The 22,402-nt window shown below is 34.8% G+C and overlaps 1 protein-coding gene across 1 annotated transcript in view; it reads left to right on the top strand.

Annotated features, from left to right (window-relative positions):
- The first annotated feature begins 1,652 nt into the window (after nt 1-1,652).
- Nucleotides 1,653-22,402, top strand: part of LOC118273435 (uncharacterized) — a 58,698-nt gene continuing 37,948 nt past the window's right edge. Inside the window, exon 1 of the mRNA XM_035590408.2 lies at nt 1,653-1,884. The gene's annotated coding sequence lies outside the window, so the exon portion shown is untranslated. The remainder of the gene's footprint in view (nt 1,885-22,402) is intronic.

Genomic DNA, 22,402 nt, shown 5'->3' with positions numbered 1-22,402 from the left:
CCGTTATACAAGAATTCACTGAGACAGTTTTAGTTCATGTTTAATGGGAATTGTTATGGTATATATTCAAATTTCATAATACCATAGCTCCATTGCTCGAACAAACTCACAAAACTTTACATAATCATCTTCGAGAAAACTCTTTCACAGTTCTATAATTATGCATTTTCGCTCATGACCCTGGAAAGCCTTTCAACGACGTAACCTTGACTTTCAAAACTTGAGTAAACAAATACCTTATCTAAAAATGTCCAGTAAAAACCTTTTACCTATTACATGACAGAGAACAACAGAGATTGTTTATTTAGCTCTCTGGTTCCGTACCTATGCGTACCATTACCAATTCGCTCAGAAAACATCAATGACTCATACCTTAGTACTTTGGGAAATGGTTACGTGAGTGCCATAAAAGTTGGTGGAAAATTGCCATTATGTATGTATGTATGTAGTTTTAGTGAGTCAGTCTTAGATATTTGGTAGTGTTAACTTTATCACGGATATTGATAGGTTTCTACGTTATACGAGTCACTTTGTAAACATCCCTTTAAGTACTAGTATAGTATAAGTATGGACTGTACTGAATTAGTAAAATTAATGATTTCAACACTTAAAACACTGTGTATGGCTAAATTGTTGTGAGTTTTATAAGGTGTTTACTGCCTCTACCTCGTTGATCGAGTGGTCACAATTGCGACTGCTGAGCAGGGGGTGTTGGGTTTGATTCTGGGGTCGATCAAAGTATATCTGTTTATCGTAATTTACTTTTTGTAATTAGTGCAACTTTTTGGATACCAGGACTCTTGTCGTGAAGTGATTTGTACTTAGAAATTGAATACGATTTGAAAAAAAAATCAGTGGTAAAAATATGGACTGGACCTATTAGTGCTCCTTGAGAACACCAGTTTATTGACTACTATTTTTTGTATTAATTTAAAATAATTTGGCGTGGTATTGTTAATTATGATGATCAAATGACTATCAAAGTTTACTTTATATGTATACTGTTTGCCCTGACGTTGTGCAATAAGTGCATACCTACTTAGTACATAATCACCTTATCAAAAGCTGTTAATACGTACGTATACAGCTCTCAGCTCAAGCTGTGACGGGAAAATTTATTGCCGTTCACGAGACCTATGCTTCTATACCTATGTTTAATTATTTAATTTTATTGTTAAGGGGAAGTCGCGTGCGCACGCGCCGCGCCTTCGTCTTTATCGCACCACGTGATCGCAGTTTGTGTAATTACCGCCATTTGAACAATACTCTAACAATTGCAACAATTTAGACATATTGTTATTTTCTTAAAAGGCTTTACTGCAGCTGCACATGTTGGATTTAGAACTATTATATTATGTACTTACTTTCAAATTATCAGTTTTTTTGCATTTATTTTACCAATATCAGCTATTTGCTTTTCTTGTAATCGCTTATGGCTATTTATAGGAGTTGAGACTTTGCTCTAGATATCTAATTTAGTTATCGTTAAACAAATAGAAGTAACTGCAATACATGGATTTCAAAAAATATTTCAAAATATTATTAAAATATTCTCAAGGAAGCATGGGAGACATTATACTTTCGATGCAGCTATTAAGCTGAAAGTGTGTATGCACAGCGTCGCATGCGCAGCATCAGGCTGTAGCCGGCGGCGGGAGGTGAGACCGCGTTCCAAGGCATTTCGCGCCGAACCTCCGCGCGCGACTCACGTGTCGCGACGCTCGAAGTACCGCGCGCGTACGATCGATACATATTGTTATAAACGCTGTGCTTGTGACGTTACTCTTTATTTATGTGCAATGTGCTATGGAGTTTTTTTATGTGTGATCGCCCCTGAGAGGGCTCTGTAATCAGTGTACTCTCATTTTGGAAGTTTACTATCAGGTGAGTCTCCAACTACATCGCATTCTATGTTAAACTTGCATTAACTTAATGGCCTATTGTGATTTCGATGTTGAGCGTAAAATGTGATTGAGGAGCCGCAACCGATTTCACGATGCTACAGTTTCATTTAGAAAAATACTTCAGGAAATTTTAATATTTCCTTAAGTACTCATCACCTTGGCTCTAATGTGGCCTTAAATTTTGTTTGAATCACTAAAATGTTTTTGTTTATTATGTAAATATTAACTAATTTTATGTCTAGGATAAATGCATTTACAAATTATTACAAGGTACTTAAAAAAACATTCACAATAAATGCAGTTGTGATGAGTGTGCTAGCAATGTTTACATTGGCATCATCAGTGGTTTGGTTTTCTACTGCATTACCTACCTACCTGTATTTTTCTTATTGTTTTGTGGAAGTGGTAAATTCTTTTTTTATTCTCTCACCATTGTCAACTTTCTTCGTATTAAAATGTTGTTTACCACCAAATGACCAAACTGATGAAAATCTTTGAATGACTCATCCATTTGTGGCAAAATTTTAGTTCCTTTTGGTTGAATCATTTTGATCCAAAATCTTTAATCTTGCAATGCACTGATACGCTTTCGGAACGAGACGTGAGCTATGGCGGCAAAGTTTTTTTTTGACTAATCGTTTTAGGCTGGGTTGTTTGGAACCCGTTATGGAAATATGGGATCTATATTCATCCCTTTGCTGCACCCGATCATTGTTTACGGAATCCCAAGTAAATACCAATTACAAAGATAATGGAGGAGGCGTCGGCTGTGAATACCAAGAAAGGATCCGATTGTATAATTAATCCTTTAGCACGTCTAAAGTTTTTATAACGATCCCAATTTTAAACTTTTTTTATATTTGTAAGTTAAGATGTTTTTGTCAATACTGTAGCTATTATGAAAATAATGTTTTCTTTTAAAATAAGATTATGTTATTTTAAATGCACAGCAAGAGATTAAAGTTTAGGTTCAGTAGCTTAAAAGCAGAACACTGTCTAGGTACTAAGATTCCAGTAGATTTTTAATGAGAGTAATGAAAGAGTTAATTAAGTTCAGTAGCTTAAAAGCAGAACACTGTCTAGGTACTAAGATTCCAGTAGAATTTTAATGAGAGTAATGAAAGAGTTAATTAAGTTGTACAAGTAAGAGGAAGTCCTAGGATGCCTAGAGCTAGACTAAATTACCAGTACAACAGTTAAGGTAATCATTGCAGAACACTGTATCAATCACTTAAAGATATAAAATCGTACTGTATAAGAGCTTTAGGATATACCAGATCATATGCAAGCAATTTGCAAAGCAAGCAAGCATGCAAGCAAGCAAGCAAGCATGCAGCACGCATATTCTCTTCTACATAAGAATTATAATGAGGCTTGTTGGCCGGCTTCGCCGGCCATTAATCTTACGCGAAAATGCAGACAGTTTAATCTTGTTTATTAATCGGTAAAGTCCCCAAGTCATAACACAAGTACCGACAAATTAATGTCATTGTTTCGTACTTCCCAAATTGGAGTATACAATAATAACGACAGCGTATCGTAAGAAATAAAAACGGTAACAACGTGCAACGTGAAACTGTACACGAATTGGTTTAAATATAATTTAATACAGTTACACTGTCATGAAATAACTTTGGCTCGGAATTAAGGTAATCTCATTGCTTCCGTAGCAAATTATAAAAGCGGTTTAAGTTTGCATGGTATTTTACTTGCGGTTGTCCTAAATGCAATAACAAATAAGATAAGAGATAAACAATAAGATAGTGATTTAAACTAACTGTTATTGAAACTAAGGATCAAAACTCCTGATGGTGACAAAACCTTTATCTGCCACTTAACCGAACTAAGCAGAAAATGACTTGTGCAAGCAACAATATCAGCAACGCAAGATAACACTGTTTATGCCATCCGACTCCATCTGTGATGATATATAGCATTTCGTCGAGATGGTCTGGTGTTTATTTAGGACCAGAACGTGCACACCTAAGAATTTTTGTGTTTAAAATACAGGCGTCGTGTTTGTCCGCCGCAGCTCGGTCACGCTTCTGACTGCAACTTGTCCCACATCAAATATTTTTTAATCTCTTCTCGGTATTCACCTTGACACGTCCACCATGGCGACCGCTGCAATTTTCTATCAATTATAGTAAAATTGTGTTGCGTTGCGCAAAGATTAACAATTCTCGCGATTTCTGCATTCTGCTCCAGTATGGATGTTGCATATATTTTTATGTGGGAACCAGTTGGGACACAATGGCTCTCCGCGAAGGCTCTCACGCTCTCGGTGGGTGGCTCTTGCGACATTTCATTCTCGAGAGTGTCAGCAGCTCGTATTGTCGCAGTAAATTGGACCCAGTTCAGCTGTTTAATTGATTGCTTGCCATCTTGACGTTTGATATCAATTATGATTGACAACACTAGATTGGGTTGCTAGTTCACAAGCAGCCTAATTAATTTATTGACTGGTTTTCCTATGATGCGAATAGAATTTGCGGAATTTACTATTTGTATTGAAATGTATCGTGCGTAAGAGATTAAATTGGTCCGAAATAGCTATTTACTATGTGTGTCACGATTGTGTGGTAGTTTAGTCTAGTATTCACTGATTCATTGTAACACATTACATTCCCTTTATTTTAAATTTCACTCTATCATACTAATGTCGTGAACTTTAACGATCTACTTAACAAATTCTTAGAATTTGCAGCCACTATCAAGATTGATCGATGATTCACATTGTGAGTCAACATCAGCAATCGTCTTAATAGCCGATTGATGTGAGTCGATTTCTATGCTATTCGACCATAAAACCCAGTCCTAACAATTAACCACTTCAGATCATGAAAAACCCGTAGTTTTATGTGACAAGCGAAAGTAGCGTAAGAATCACTATTTGCACACTGATCGAATAATCCAACACGCAATATGGCGTGATGGCCGTGGTCAATAAAATATTCTGGAATGTAAAATCGCAATTTCGTTCATCGTTCAATGCTCGCTTATTATTTATTTATACGCGGGCATTCCTTACTTAGCAGACAGTGTGACTTAAATTGTTGAATTGTTCTTGGATGCACTTTGAGAGTTATAGTATGAGCGCGTGTGGTAGGTCAGCAGGGCGCGGAGCATCATTCTCATGGCCCACTTGTGGTGCACAATCAACGGAGAATTCGTAAGACGGTAGTAAACGAACTATGACACAGAGTTACAGTCATACATCAGTACCTGTGTTTGGTGCTTCATTGTACAGGTTATTATTTAATACAATTTGTATGTAATCGCTGTAATGATGGTCGTGCTCAAACCACCGTGAAATGTTAAACGTTCCAAGATTAACTACCGGATTGATTGAATCTATATAAATGCGTTACTTATGAGTACTTTTCTAATAAAAATTCCGTCAGGCCCATTTTAAGGTGGATGAACAAAAAATGTTTGATCATTGTAAATATTGAGGCGCATTCCTCGTGGCTGCAGGCCGTGACGCAACTGCGGGAGGTTTGTTATCACTCGTATATTTAATATCGGAGTGACTTTGAACATTTTTTTATTACACCAATGTCGAGGCGCCGGCTATGCACCCGTTCTTCCGTTCGGACATTCCAATTCTGGACATTGCCCTGTCGAAATGTTGGAACATTAATCTATGTTGGCGGTCAAAGCGTTCGAGTTTGATTCTCAGCTTAACATGTATTTTGGACCTAGATTACAAAACACAGCAAAAAGAACATACAATTGGAAGCTCTATTTCCCTATGGGAATACTTTCAGTTAGAAATGAGTGCTGTACAAGACTTTCTCCTCTATTAAAGAATGAACAATTCAACATTCAGGTTTCAGCCGTCTGCTTTCATATCGACGAGAAACACCGTATTTATCAATTTAATACAAGAGAATTTAAAATAACAATAGTGTGCTGAGGTTAATGAAACCTTGAGAAATTCTACTAGATTCTGTTGCTAATTGGCTTCTAAAACTATTGTATTTTAAGGTTATTTTTTGGTTAGATATTTAATTCTTTCAGTTATTGTTATTATTAGCAAATGTTTGAAATTTTTCGTAAGACCAAGTGTTAAGTCAGTCGGACTATTCGGACATGTGCTTGTGTACTGTGACTGCATGCAGTTGTAATTTGGACTTATGTAGAGTCCGTTGAAGGTCCAATTTCAAATGAACGTTATTAATAAAGTTTTTAAACAATACATTATGGTGAAGCTTTTGTTTGAAACATATGACCATTGAACTTCATACAGCCCACAGCATGCCGTACAATGCTCACCGTGCATTTGTCCTTGAAAAACAATTTGATATATTTAGAAGTTTATTTTAACACTACCAGCATCCGTTTGCAGTCAAGGCTGAACAAACGGATAGATAACAGAATATTATTAGTTAGTTACCCCGTTAAACGTGTAGATAAACCGTGTTGGTCAAACACCGAATTGGGTTAAACCCTTTGGTTAAATTTTGATAGCGACCGTTTAGATAGCAGATAAGTATTTTACTGCGTTAGTTCACTTGTGTGGGACTACTGAACGTGAAGTTCTGGATTTGATTCCTTGAAAAAATATTCTCGGTGTTCTCAGAAATAGTATCAAGTTACATTTCTTTTTTAGGCCTTGTTAACATTTGTAATGTCAGTTTTAAAGTCCCTGGTGAAAATATTGATCGCAAAATTAATTTTATTGTATCCGATAAACTTGTGCGCACTTCCGATTATGGGAAACGTGCGATAAGAATCCATTATAAATATTAGTTTCGAGCCATTTTCGAACGATTACCAGATTTTCTACAGCAGTTGTTTTTGAATCTTACCCGTCCGTGGATATTTCGTCAGCTGGTTTATGCTTGTTATGTTATACAATTGAATTGCCTTTGAAAGGTCTTTTGCCTTCATTTTCGTTATATGTAATGATATGTGTAACTGTTTTTCTGGTCCAGTGGTCACAAACAATACTGGTGAGGACTGTTCCATACTTAGGAATGAATTGGAGACTATCCTCAGTTAAAAGTTAAAATTCTAAATAATGTACAACCTCTTAAAAATGAACCTTACCCATATACACTTAGAATTCAAAATTGTTATACCTGTGAATATTTCTTCTTGGCCTCATAAATTATAATGTTATCACGTTTTCAATTTCGTTTGTTTATCACCAGCGATAACTCAAAGTTCTTTGAACGTAGGTGTAACATTTCACAGTATTCCGTGGCTAACAAAAACGCATATCCTTAAAAGGCTATCATCGTCAATTTGATTGTTATCATCAAAGCCGCGAGTTATCGTAACTAGTAGACACAACGGCACATAAACTTACCCCAAATTGACAATAATCTTCAATAGACTTACGACTTTACTCCAAAGCAGATTAAGTTGAAAATCATTTGTTAGTTTGGTGTAGTCTGTTGTGCTGTTGTCTAGTACATTTGAGTGGGTGGATACACTGCTCTAGTTTATTTCTAACGTCCCTTTCAAAAGCAATGCAGGCCAGAGGATTATCTACGTCAACATTACTCATTGCTGCTCTAGTACACACAATGTTGTCTTAAGCCAAAGGCGGAGCAGTAATGAATAGTGATGCATGCAGCTAGACAATCAATTTTAATTGTACTTTAATTTGATGATTCGGACACAAGGTATTAGAAGCATGTTTCCGAATCGCGTTCAAATACTCAATGTTTATCAAGATCTAGGTATTTAAGTAGTTCCTCATAGTTCTCTCTGTATAGGTTATTACTGTATTATGCTGCAGTCTGTCCTGACCTTTAAACAAGCATAAAGTGCAATCAGTGTAGCCAATTAATTATGATCAATTGAGTCATTTGCCCAGGTTGAGCAGCTGCTACCTCTTAATAAACATCTGTAGTTACTTGGCATATACGTCTTACTTGCATTAAGAACGTCTTTTATGAAAAGTAAATACCTTTTTCCATCTGTTACCGGCCCTGACATTACATATAAGAATAAAAAAAAAGTAATCTCTATTTGGTAGCACAATGCTACGTCTGGGTATCAATTCTGAGATTAGTTACACTAACGTTAACGCATTCCTAATGTTAAAATATTTTTTTACAAGTTACTCTCGCTACTGCTCAGCTCCAATTGATCGCAGTGTGATGTTTTATTGCCTATAGCCCTCCTCGAGAAATGGTCTCTCCTCCTATCAAACACAAAAATAATTATTTATTAGAAACCAGACTCTCCAGTTTTATACATTAGTAAATAAAGTATAATATAGATAGATTTTATTATCCTCCTAAAACTGTAATCTATATTTAGCTCATACATAAACTATTTAAATAAAGTAATACGCAGTAATTTAAGGCTACATTCGTATGTGATAACTAGCGAGAGATTATAATCGACGGTGGCGCCATTTTCATTTGTCTTGTCTCAATATACAACAGCTAAAGTAATCAAGTCGCGAGATACAGTGGGGAACTCCCTAGGAATAAAACTTGGTGCGAAAGGGTATGAGCAATGAATCATAGTTTATAAGGCACTTGAGTAAAAGGATATTGTGGTTGTAAAAGACATTTTTCATTGGTAACATTAGTTGTAGGTATTGTTGATAATCCAATTCAATTCAGTAATAGCACGTAGGCTTAAACTTTGTCATATATATGACATAACTAGTTAATAGAAGTAGCCTTAGTACATCAGCTATCTACCAATAAAATTCCCGTCAAAATCGGTCCAGCTATATCAGATATTAGCCGGAACAAACAGACAGACAAAAATTGTATAATATTTATATTGAGTGGTTATTTCAATATTAAAAATACAGACACTCCAATTTTATTTATTAGTCTACATATTTCTACCGTGTATAATCCGCAGTAGTTATGTTATCACTGTACACAACAGACACAGGATTTGTGACACAACCATGGAAAAAATCTAGTGTTAATAAAATAATTATAAACATGCCACCAGCAATAAAACTACTGAAGATACTTCTTCATAATATCCAAATTATCTCAACCCAATGGACAAACATAACGCGCAGTTCTCAAGCAATGATAGTAGAGAGTACAGAACGTAGAGGAGGGTCAGATAGTGATCTCGTGGCGCCGAGTTCATTTGTCTCAATTGGTAGCAGCTGCCCCTCCGAGGAAGGATTCATTACTCAACGTCTTCCTATGTCGAGAGATTCCGCTGAGGTAGGTAGAGGTACTGCTAATTTGGTAATTGAGTGTCCAGTGTTGTATTGTCAACCTGGGTTGTAGGTATGGATGGAGGAAGAGTGTGATGGGTTTATTGCGGTAGAAGTAAGTTAAGACGTTATTTTTTTGCATAGAAAACAACTTGAGTTAAGTTCATACTTATATTGGGCATCGTAAGACTAACTAAACCTTAAAACAACTTAATACACTTTTTCCTATCACAGAGTCAGAGAAAGATACATAAGATGTATATATTTGAAAAAAAGTTGTGACTCTAGAAAGAATTACCTCTCCAAAGAATGCACTCATATCCATTACAAACACTTATCGCGATTCAATTACTAAGAAAGTAAATTACGACTGACAGCAGAATTATCTCCCAGCTCGCTATAAATATTGATTCAAGTAGTCCAGTCCATAAATACGGACAAAAGAAAAAAAGTAATGATCTATTAGTAAAACAGTTTGGTGTAAATAGATGGGGCGTGTTCAAGCGTACACTAGCTGCATTCCTTAACACTCGCGTGACTTTTTCACTTAGATATCTAAGCCACACATTTCCACTGCAGTTTTATTAATGTGTGCAGTTCCGAAAGTGCACTATTCTGATGTAGGAACTACTATGTATTAGGTTAAGATGACTAATGTTTGTGCTAAATGTTGTATGAGTAACTCTGATGATGTTTTCTCGTAATGTTCAGAATGGTCCTTATTAGCATATAACAAAAGTGCAATAATGTATTATGCCGTGTCCATATTGTTAGATGGTTCATAACAAGTACATTTAAGGAATCTTTAATGAAGTATGCTCACATTTCTATTTTAAACCACTGCAATAAAACAATCACTGAACATCCATTTGTAGATAAAGTAATGAACAATTCATTTTAAAGGTTCAAAAAGAAAATAAGCTTCAACAAATAAACATCGGATATAATAAATTTCTTGATGCATAAGAAGTTAGGTTATTAATAATTAGTTATTTCCGAAATAGAAACGCATGTTTAAAGCTAAATCACTTTTATTAACGAGAATGTGGAAATAAGTCAAACACAGATTTTCAAATACCGTGTTTTATTTCAGACTATGTACGATTACCTTAATTGTTAAAAAAATAAAATCCTATACCTAATACTAAACTCTAGAAGACTCCGATTCCTTCAAGCTATTCTTGTTAAGTGCGTCAAAGACCCCTCTACAAACGAGGGAGTGATAAAACACTTAAACACATGACACCAAATTATGAGGAGTTATGACCGTTGTACTTTTCCTCACAGCGATCGAACCAAAAGTCACTCCTATCTTATCTTCGGCTATTGGTAAACAAATAATTATTTTTATCAACATTCTTCATTGCACAATGACGACTTCCAATTTATCATTGTCTTATTTTTTTTATTTGTTTTTGTGATGCAGTGCTACCGATATTATTATTACCTATATATATAGACAGATATAAATAGCTTGCATTCTCATGTTTCTAAGTTTAGATACTGCTTTTGTACTTAAGTGCTTGTTGCAATGGAATGCAGTGGCTGCACAAGTATTTAAATCGTCTTCAGAACATATTACTGCACATTTGCAAACCAAAATCTTTATCTGCATAGTTGTAGTCTTAGAGATTGGAAATGTTTCTGGTAAGAGATTCGTATCTACATATCTACTACATACCCTTTTAGCATCTATAGTTTAAAGACAGTGTAGTATTTAATAATTAGCATCTCTTTTAAAGAATTTATTAAAAAAAAAGAGAAAGCTATCTGCAGAAAACTCGTCATTAAATTGACATCTTCATGAATGAAACCCACCCACGATAGTTTCAAAACAATTGTCTTGGTGTCCGTTAAAACCAGTGTGAAGCGGTTCAGGAGCACTTCTTAAATGACAGCGTAGTTTGTTAATTGAAAGGAATTGGACAGTCTTAGTGTCCGCTCCGAATTTGCACAGTTGAGTGGGAACGCTTTTGGCTTTTGGATCAATTGATTGAATGTATTTGTCTATTGTCATGTATGTTGAGTCTGTTTCTGTAGTCTTTTGGATATGTGTCTCTTCAATAACACCTCTTTAAGCTTTTTTCTAATCATCATTATCACTATTTTTTCTTTATTAATTTCGTCATTACGTGTACCTGTATCATTAATATTTACTCTATCATACTTATCAAGTCTTTAACTTGTTAAGATAACTTCAAATACAACTTTATCTTTAATCTAATGGGATTCAAATCAAGTCAGTTTGATTGACTGGTTTGAGACATTAATCGGTTCTGTAAAGGAAGTGCGCCCTTTATAACTTCATTATGTGTTACATCATTATTAGATACTGTACTGGTAATCTTTGCCTTTTTGAACATACCTTAATCTATCAAACTTTATGTTAAATCGACTTTATTGTTTTGTAATTAAGTTTAAATTTGATTGAAGGGCGACCGTTTGAGCACATATTATACCCAGCTTAATGTAATTTGTTTGTTTCTACACTAAAATCAATTAACGCATTTTTACTCGAAATAAAAATTATAATGATTTCCTCTATTAAACTCATTCATACCGATATCATATCAGTATCGAGTGAAAGTTAATATTCATCGTAAAATCCATGGAAACAGCGCCGTAACACCACCGTAACTTACCTCAAACGGGTTCCGAAGAATGCAAAAGAAAGATGTCTGAGTTTTTATTTTGTATTATTTTTATCGAGCATGGGAAACCGCGCGGGACTGCAATGTCGCATCAATTAGAGCCTTTAAAGATAACCTGTAACTTTTAATTGATTAAACGTGTGGTAGGTCGTATAAATACCGTACTTAAAGATATTAAGTACTCAATACAAAGTAATACAAATATTGCTTTAGTTAAGGAGATAAAAAGGACATAAAACCTTTAAAATATAAGTTCTGTGGGTTCTCACTACATAGCGATCACTTCTTAAAACTTTCAATGAATAAGAATTAAAAGTAAATATATTATCAAATGCAAACATACCTTTGAAGGCATAATCTAAACCACATTCGTTCATAATAATTAATTCGATGAAATAATAAATAACCACAAGCATAACTAATATTATTTAACCGCATTAACTTGTAGTAGAGAAAACCACAATTTTATGGAAAGGGAAAAACATTTTTCCCCTTTTTCTACTGTTTTCCCCCTTTGACATGGCATTAATCACGTTGTTCATAACAAGTTAAACTTAGGTTGTTTTTAAACTTATATGGTATTTAACAGTCATCATTATTAGAACCTAGAACTTTCCATGCTTGTTATAGTCTTGTTCGCAGTACATTCGTTGCCAGGTCATCAAATAATCATCATCTTCTAAATTCTAGTACCCAATATAAAAAATATGGTAAAATACTTGTAAGGTTTTCTAAAACTCTCACACTTATAGGCAGTTTGGGATTAAGATCAAAAACTCAGATGGTGATTCAATTTTCACCAGTGGCGATAATGACAAGTGACAAACGACGACGATAGATCGACGGATGACGTCATAATGTATGTCCTACATCACACATATGAACAACAGTTGGGCAGAAAGCCCGCCAGCCACGATCACCTCGTCTGGTCGGAGGATCCTCCTTTTCATAGAGAACTTTGCTCTCTGTTCCCTAAACACCTTTTGGTGGTAGCTTCTATTTCTCCGAAGCTGCGGACTACCTAGCGGGTTTACTGGGGCTCCGGCTCGAAAAGCAGGAGTAGGAACGGGGTGGTTTTTAGTCAGTGAGAGTCTGACATTCCTTCCCGTCTCGCCCAAGGCGGGAGAAGTCATTGGATGATTTCCCCCCCTAAAAATGTTCTATTTCTAAGACATATTATTTGAAATGGAATTTAAAAGTGATTTAGTTAAATACGATGATTAAACTGAGTCAAATCTTAATCTTTGTAGGTTTTACGTCGCGTGCGGACTTAACCAAGATAGGACGATTATATATTACAACATAATAATACGTTTGTAGAAAGTTAAATGGCAAAAATTACACCGTTTTGCTAAAATATCGTCATTATGAGTGTTAGGAAACAAATGTGTAATCTGTAATTATTTTGTTTAGGCTGCTTCGGTGTGATTGTTTTTTTATCTTGTTCTTATAGTAGTTTGTTCTGCTTTTCTTCTTTCAATCTTATTATTATGGGAAAACGTTTCTTTCTTTCAAATGTTCGCTACGAGAACATAATTAATAAGTTTCCACCTCATTAATATTGAAACCGTATTTATTATTTCACATAAATCATAACAGGTATTTTATAAAAATAATTATTTAATGGTAGTTTTCTCTTACTGGAACGGATATAGAATCACAATTTACTTTATTTAGTTTTGTACTAATAAGCGTAGTCATTTAATGAAATGACGTAATAAAAAAGAACTAGTACCTATCTATTGATAACAATTTAAGTTTAAACATATTTTCAGTTCCTCTATATTTATCTAAGCTATCGTGTATAAATTGACTGGTCTATAAATATCCGTAGACCAGAAATCTAGCATTCTACAAGATATCAACCGAACTAGGTAGACGGGAACTGATCTACATATCCGCGGTTCTATTTCACTGTGACAGACAGACATACACACATACATATAAGTATAGTTTAATCTACAAATGTATGTATTTGGCTGACAGATACAATTTCACATTTGGAGATAGACAACAGCTGGTTTTTATTTGCGTTGTTCGTATAATTAGTCATGTAGGTTATTTTGTAGAATTATTAGGTACAATTAGTTATGCACGTTATATTGTATTTACGTACGAATTTACTTACGTTATTAGGTACAACAATGTGTATTGTTATTTCATTTCATATAGGTATGAAGGCAATAACCTCGTTACCTATATTATTATGGGTACCTTATGTGGTTAATATATTTTTATTTTTGTAGTACTTATGTATCGTATTTGGACAATGTATACCTAGTTAATACAAATATAATATAACAAAATAAGATAACCATTTCTAAACAATAAATGGGAAAGAGAATGAAATAACCCAATTACCTACACTATGGTTACCTTATGTGGTTAATCATTTTTATTTTAATAAATATTCTATTGTATTTGGACAATGTGTACCTACTTTGTCAATACATATTATGTATAACAAACTAAGGTAGCCATTTCTAAACAGAAAATGGGAACAGAGTTACCTTGACCAACAAATCTAGACACATATTTACAGATGAAAATTCAGATAACGCATCATGAGTTTAACTTTTCCAAATTTTATAGTCTCATAAACCTGTTTTCTTCAAATAATTTTACTGGATGATTGATGAGTTTTGAGCCAATAGGAGCTTTGTAGCCATTTCATCAATTGCCTGTAATATTTATATGGTATCCGGCGGCTTGTGTATTTAATTTGAAGTGATGAATACGGCCCAAAACAAACCAGATGTCAGTTGAACGAGTGAAAGTGTCTCATGTTGTTTAAAATGTGTAATTGATGGTACATGCGGGTCTGTCTCATGGCCACTGGGTATTAGGTGCCATGGACAGTATGGATATTATTATCTTTGTTGCTTGTCGGATTAAGTAGAGATTATTAGGGATTTGTACTTTATGAATTATCTCGCACGAGTTTAGTTTTGCTAGAGATGTCGGTGTTGTTGCATACTACAATAGACTGGAACAATGTTCAGGGATATTTTCTGATTTTTGGATAGGAGCCTTTTTTATTGGATAGGGGGCAAACGACGAGACGGGTCACCTGAACTATCAGGCACGCTTACTAAAGCGATCAGCGTCGCCCATGGACACTCGCAACACCAGAGGAGTCACAGGTGCCACAGCCTTAAGAAGGAACGGAACACGCTCTTTTCTTGAAGATTTGAAGCCTCTTAAATGATTACCTCACATTCGTTACAATATTTTTGCCTACACGGCTAATTACCCGATTAAGTACTCACGTAACAGTTTATTCGTCGTCGGTTTACAAAGAACAATTAACCGGCCATTTCAAAATCGTCGCGATATCGCAACCAGACTGCGACACTCGGGGAAAAATGTTCACACGACATTTTTCATGTCAATAAAATGTCAATCCTGTCACATAGATATAGACAATGTTTTGTACCACATATGGATATGGCGTGGGCATATAATATGGCAATAATAATATAGGATTAAGTAGGCGTAGTGAACGAATAGACTAAATAGTTATTACAAGTTTACTAGGAATAATATTATTAATTTTAACAGTTTTAAAGATGGATCACTACCCGCATGGTTACCAAGTTTTTAATGCGTGTGGTCCATGTTCAGATTCTCCTGTCATGTCCTAATTAAATTTATATGATACTAGCTTCTGCTAGTAACTTCGCTTGAGTTCCCGTGGAATAAAAAGTGGCCTATGTGTTATTCCAGACCATAATCTACCCCTGTTCTAAATTTCATTTCGACTCCTTCATCTGTTTTGACGTAAGGAATAACAAACAAACATAAAAACCTTCGCATTTATCATATTAGTAGGATAATAAAATATACAGCTGCAAAATTTAGTGATGACACGCACTAATAGCAATTAGTGTTAACTGTTAACATCTGTTTATAATTGGTTTTCCTTCTATAACTGATATAATGGAAAAACATTTGTGGTATGGGAAAACAGTGGAATGTTGAAAATTACAAATCTTTTAAGAATTTACAGCGTTTTATCTCGCGACATCGCTGAATGACGGTAATGCAATAAAAATAATTACATTTCCTAGCCATAACTTCTACAGAATATTTATGATAATTGTTCATTGGTGACTAATACCAAGAATGTTTTTTATTAGTAATTTTTACGAGTTTTGTCTCGGCTTTTTTGCTGATACTAATTATTATGAGAATCTTTTATCCAACGACGAAACTACGTTCCTTCTTATTTTTAGCTATTAGCCACCAGCAGTCTTTAAAATTTTATTTTTATACCTCTTTACGACTTTTCCGTTAATTTCCAGGAAGATAGAGGTATAAAACTATTATTATGTTTATATTAAAAGTTATAATCAAACTTTTTATCGAACACAATAGCCGCACGTCCCTAATAAAAATCCGAACACACGCAATCAAAAATGAATTCAAATCTCTAGAGCAAACAGTTGAAGTTTCTATACAAACCATTTCGAATGTTGAACAGTGAGATCGGAGATATTTGCACGCGAGCTGAAAGCTAATATTTATCTTGCGGGGCGACAGTAACAAATGGGATGGTATGCATTGCGTTTTTTGTTGCAGCCGAGTGATTTAGGTGTCAAGAGCATCAGTAATGGTTAACGATAAGTGGTTTGTGCATGATTGGAGACGCATTTCGTATGCGATTGGCGTTTGCAGGCGTCTTAGTATAATTGTTGGGACAGGGACCGGGTCGCGAGGAGAATTCCTAATGGCCTAGGAATTCCTAAGGTTATAGTATCGTATACTATGATATCACAGGGTTTTTATAACTTATTGTTTTATTGTTTGTGGACTTTACGTGCGATATGGTTTTGGATAGTTATTATTATGAAAAGTGAGGTATCGGTCTGTAATTTCCATATATTTCATAACCACAACTTTATTTCTATTTAATTCCATAATATAATTTGTATATCGACATAAATTTTGTATTTTCGATGAAATTTATCATCAGTGTAGGTACCTACTCGGATTAATAAATTAGGTAAAACCTAAGTTTGAGTTTGAATCTCGAGGAAAACCATTTAATATTAAATCAACAGGTGACGATACATGCTTAGTCATTTTGTGTTGAATACAGAGAAACACGTTAAATAATAATACTATCTTATCTTTTCTGAAAATAACCATTACAGTACAATCTCTACCCACCCCTTGGTATACCTATGGAAGATTTTTTCCCTTTGATTTATCTCTAGTGCGCCTACGCTTTCAAACATAGCTGTCACATACAAATCACACTAAACAAAAATAAATAAAAGTTAGGTCTAATGTTTCAAGGTGGTTGACACTTTCCAATCCTAGCCACAGACAGATCTAGGCTACCTAATCCAAATCTAGCATTAGCTTCACCATGTCTAGGCACCAAACTAATTTAGTATGCCTTATGTCAATCCTGCGTTCGATGCCCATTCCATACAACATTGTCTACAAGGCAGCATATTAAGATATACAAAACCAGTTTACCATGGTCTCGCTTTGTATGATGTTTCACTACATTCGACGGTCAGTTTTATACTGGTTTTGTATAGCTACATGTGTAGTCATGTGTACGACACACGTACAAAGTTTTTTGCCAATCTAACATTAGTAGAAGACTTCCGTTTACAACCATCACATGAATTATCTATGGCTTTTAATTTGATATTGTTTTTTGATAAAGTTCATTGACTTTGGAAACTTGGTGATGTAATCTTTACATTTAAACATAGATTAACTTGGAGTGTTCTGATTGCGAATACTTATCATGATAGGAAATTGTGTTAAAAGGTAGAGTTTAACAAGTGCTTGTTAATTATTTATTGGAGGCTTGTAATCTCATCCAATTCAATTCTCATCATCAGTTCATTTTTGTCTTCAACTGGATTCAATCTTTTCGCATCTAGCCACAAAGCGGAATACGTCACTCTATCTAATTTGGGCGTCATTGCTTGATTCCATTTGATACTTGACATCAAATTTCTCAAATTAGGTTATCGCTTGAGGACCAATATCTGTTTTAATACGCACGATACACATATTTACTACCTCGTATAGTAGATTCTGTTATCATAGTCTAGTACTATGTGTGTCCACTAGTCACCAATTCGTGGACCTGTGTGACCCTATTTTTATTTAAGGGGGTAAAATCTTCTAATTGACTAAAAACCACCCCATTCCTACTCCTGCTCTTCGAGCCAGAGCCCCGGTAAACCCGATAGGTAGTCCGCAGCTGTGGATCAAGCATCAGCCCTACTGGACCCCATTTGTCGTCGTCTGGTGGCTCTTAGGAATGTATGTTTGTGTTACCGCGAAAGTAGAGAAATGTCAACTGAGGAGAATCCATTACCGTCACCTTCATGCCTTTGTGTTGCGATTTCTATTATTGTTAAAAGTTTGGTAAACAAATTAGTATTTTTATTCTCTATGTGTTGATTATTTAACCTTGACAGTGGACCTTATTTTTCTCAGAAAGTTTATATGATATTATGATACCTATCTATAAAGTCGCAAAATGTCGAACGGTCGATATTTGCCTAAAATCGCATAGGACACGACATATAACTACAGAATAAATACCTAATACAGGTCTCCTAAGAACATGCTACTAGGAACAATTTCCAAAATCGATAAAAATACCTACATTACAACTACTTCAGTAGGTAGTCGTGTTTGCGGTTGCCCAACTACAACGTTGGCTTTGCAGTTCAAATATCTGACTAGAAAAAAAAGAACCAAATACTAGAGTAAAACAAGTAGGTAACCCTATCTGATGTCAGCCTTCAATCGCCTCTGGCTTCAGTAGGTGTCCCATTACAATCGAGTGTGCAAGGTTCCTCGTGTGCTACACTTCAAACTGAACAGATCCAGTATAAACTGACCGTGGAATGTGCGGAGAGGTCATACGAAGCGAGACCATGATAAACTGGTTTTGTATAGCTACATGTGTAACCTGTAGTATATCGAGCGATGACCGCTGCAATCGTAAGGTTTACGTTTTGAACGGTCTGCGGTTGGGACATTTTGGCTTTGGTCATATTTGAAATGTTTTTGTACCGTTAATGCGGAGAATTGAATTTGTTGCAGTTACCAGCACTTGAGTTTGATAGCTGTGTTATGTGATTGAACCTTTTTGTACCTTCACCATGGTGACGTCACTTCTAACCTCAAGACAATAAGTAGTCTTTTTCAAAGTCAAGACTCATTTATACACCAACTCAGAATAATTGCAATCAATGTTTTGTGGATGACAAAACTAATCAGTCTAAAATACAAGTTAAATAATACTATTTCTACAATAATACTTTAAATCCACAACACCAATATAATCCGGAAATGGAGCCCAAAAGTTTCCCGCTGTACACCTCTCCTCACATGGCGCGCATACAAATGTTCTGTATCGGGTGTGATCGACCCCACAACTCATTGCCAAGGCTGTACCTCCGTCTACAGTAGCGTCACGTTTTACACACATTTTATCTAATCTCTGACTGTATTTATAGTTTTAATTCTATTTTTGTAAACGTTAAGGAAAACTTTGCATACAATTGTCATATTTTCCGTTTCATTGTTATCGATGAGTCGGGTAACAAATAAAATGGTTGTGAAGCTTTTGACTTTGGTGAGGTTGATTATAAATGAGTGAGATTTGGTCTGGATCAATTTGGAATCGATTCACAAATTGCTCCAACTACTATCGGATGTTTAGAATTATCAATGGTAACCGACTTGACGTTATGTCTTCATCTGGTTTTCATCAGCTACTGAAATAATTTAAACTTCCGAATGCTTTTGTAGACATTCAAAAAGAATTCTTTTGAGATGAAAAATTTCTTTCATAAACGCACCAAAAAAGGGTTAAACATCAACATCCCGGGCCCATTAACCGCTTCCTCGGTCCATCCCAATTAATTGACCAGATATAGATCAGCGCCCAAAGTACCGGCGGATGCGGCCACAACATTTTGTAATCGCCAACTTACTTTACGACGTGTTAAAATATGTTAATCTACATATAGGAATTTAATGTATAATTATTGTGTTATTAACCGTTATTGCATCTGGTTTGGCTGGGTGAAGACTCAACGTAGATGTAGCATCTGATGCTGATTGGGCATTCATTTGTTATCATATAGTGATTTGATTAAATGATAGAGCCTAAACGGAACATTAGTGTTTCTAAGAGGAATATAAATGAGTAACTAACAATTTACATGAATAATTAATGATATAACAACCACATAATATGTACTAAAGTGCAATAAATGCAGTCATTAAGGTACATAATAACAGTAATGTCGTGGATACTCGACAAGGCGCAAAGGTCGCGACAACAAACAAATCTAGTGACTAATGGATGAACACTTCCGTGAATCAGTGACATTCTACTACAAGAGTCATCGTAGGTGTCCTGACGAACACGACAACTATTCTGTCCGACATCAAGATTTATTAATGATACAAACAAGAAAAGTTGTTGACAAAATGGTGACCTAAATATTTTATGAAAATAATTCACGCCGAGGACAGATGGCGTGACGATAGACAAATAGTTGCTAATGACTTTCTAGATATTGGAGCGATGGGAACAAAGAGTATGGTTGATCAAGTCCTAGATAACAATGTAGTGTCTCGATTAGAGCTTTCCTTTCCGAATTAACATGGCATCCGCACGGCAATTGACAATTCGGTCATCAAGAGTGCATACGTCGTCTTTGTTTATGTAGTTTGGCTTGATGGATAGCTTTTAATCACATCCTTTCTGTAATTGGATGAGTAGTGTATTAGGCTTTATAATTACCTGTTTAGTATATCTAATAATAATCTCTTTAAGAGTGCTGGTTTACGTGTAAAAGTACAAACATGTTTACTTTCGCATTTATAATTGATATTGTTCTTTACCGATTGTTTTAGGAAATAATTTTACCTTTAATCGATTGTTATGTTCTACCATATCCTGCAATACACCCACACAAACAAGCGGCCAATCGTTCATTTGCCGGTGCCGTGTGCCTGCGCCAGCGCATTCCGGCTTTAATTCCTATAATGGTAAATTGGCCGGGTTTGTTTGGAAACACGTCAGAAACGAATTTATAGGACATGTTTACACAATGAAGCTTTCGGTTACCGTACTTACCGGTATTGCCTGTTTCATAGGAATTGTTCCCGATTTATGTGAAAAGGATTAAAATAACAATTTACATGGTATTGTTGAAATAAATTGGTACTTAACGTGGATTGGTTTATTTGTATTGATGTGTTTATACTTCTGTTGCTGTGTTTCTTAGAATGGAAGTTTCAATGTTGTTTGAGAGAAACAGCTTTTGATATGTTACGAACTGTTAGTCGCTTTGTTGAAGGTTCTAGTCGCAATTTTGGAGTCAGTGATCGTTTATCTATACATATAATAAAATCGTAGAAAAGTGCTGTCTGTACATTGAAAATAAAAATAAAAAAAATAGCAGGGGTTATTGTTATGTCGATGTCGAACCCAAAAATGTAATTAACTTTTTTTTTGTCTGTTTGTCTGTTTGTCTGTTCGTCTGTGCGCGCTAATCTCAGAAACGGCTGATCCGAGTTGGATGCGGTTTTCACGAATATATTGTGGGATGCTTAAATTTACATTTAGTGTTTGTTTCATGTCAATCGGTTCATAAATAAAAAAGTTATGTCAAATTAAAGAATCACGTCGAACATTCTATGCTTATACCATTAATCTCCGCAACTATTTGACGGATTCGGTTGAAATTTGGTACAGATATAGTTTAGAACCTTAGAAACGACATAGATATATTTTTATTTCAAAAATCAAAAAATAAAAATAAGAAATAAATTATTTATAAATAATTCTATGTCGATCGTTACACGACTTCGGTTCATGTTATTGTTTTAATTTATCGAAAAAAAGTAAATAAATAGTAAAAAGGTATGAAAAAAATAATATCAATATAATAAAACATTTAGTACAAAGAAAATGCTCTAACGGAGTATAGATAATTCTATGTCGATCGTTACACGACTTCGGTTCATGTTATTGTTTTAATTCATCGAAAAAAGTAAATAAATAGTAAAAAGGTATGAAAAAAATAATATCAATATAATTAAACTTTTAGTACAAAGAAAATGCCCGAACGGAGTATAAATAAATATGTAATCCAAGTTGTCTTTATCCTCGATACATGGCGTTGGGATCGAAATAGATCGCGCTATGGTTTCGTTACATTCATTTGGTTGGGTATCGGCCGAGCGCTTCGGTACTATCGTAGAAAAAGTGTATTATCAGTCGTATGATTATTTGTCTGTAGTGGTCCTGCTGTTTCGTATATTCTAAATTGGTTTCGTTGTATTTGTCAATTAATAAGTTTATTTGTTGGGTTTTCCTGGTTTTTTGGTTAAACTATTTAACGTAGGTTTAGTTTGATATCGATTATTAGTAGTTACTGTAGTTAGTTTTTTTAATAAAATTGTAAGTCAAATTTTTTTTTAATTAGATTAGATTTAAGTCGTTTCTTTTAAATTATTTAGTTTAAGCTTGGTTATTATAGCATAGAGGATAGGTTGTAATATAGTTTCTTTTTTAATTGTTATAAATTCGTAATTCGTAGCTTTCTTTAGTTTTAAGTTAGTTTAAGTCCGTTTTTAAATTATTTTTTCAATGCCCTAAGTGAGTATACATCTATTAAATTCAAACG

This window comes from Spodoptera frugiperda, chromosome 1 (assembly GCF_023101765.2).
Source record: "Spodoptera frugiperda isolate SF20-4 chromosome 1, AGI-APGP_CSIRO_Sfru_2.0, whole genome shotgun sequence".
Lineage (NCBI taxonomy): Eukaryota > Metazoa > Arthropoda > Insecta > Lepidoptera > Noctuidae > Spodoptera > Spodoptera frugiperda.
This window is presented reverse-complemented; position numbering and strand designations above follow the sequence as displayed.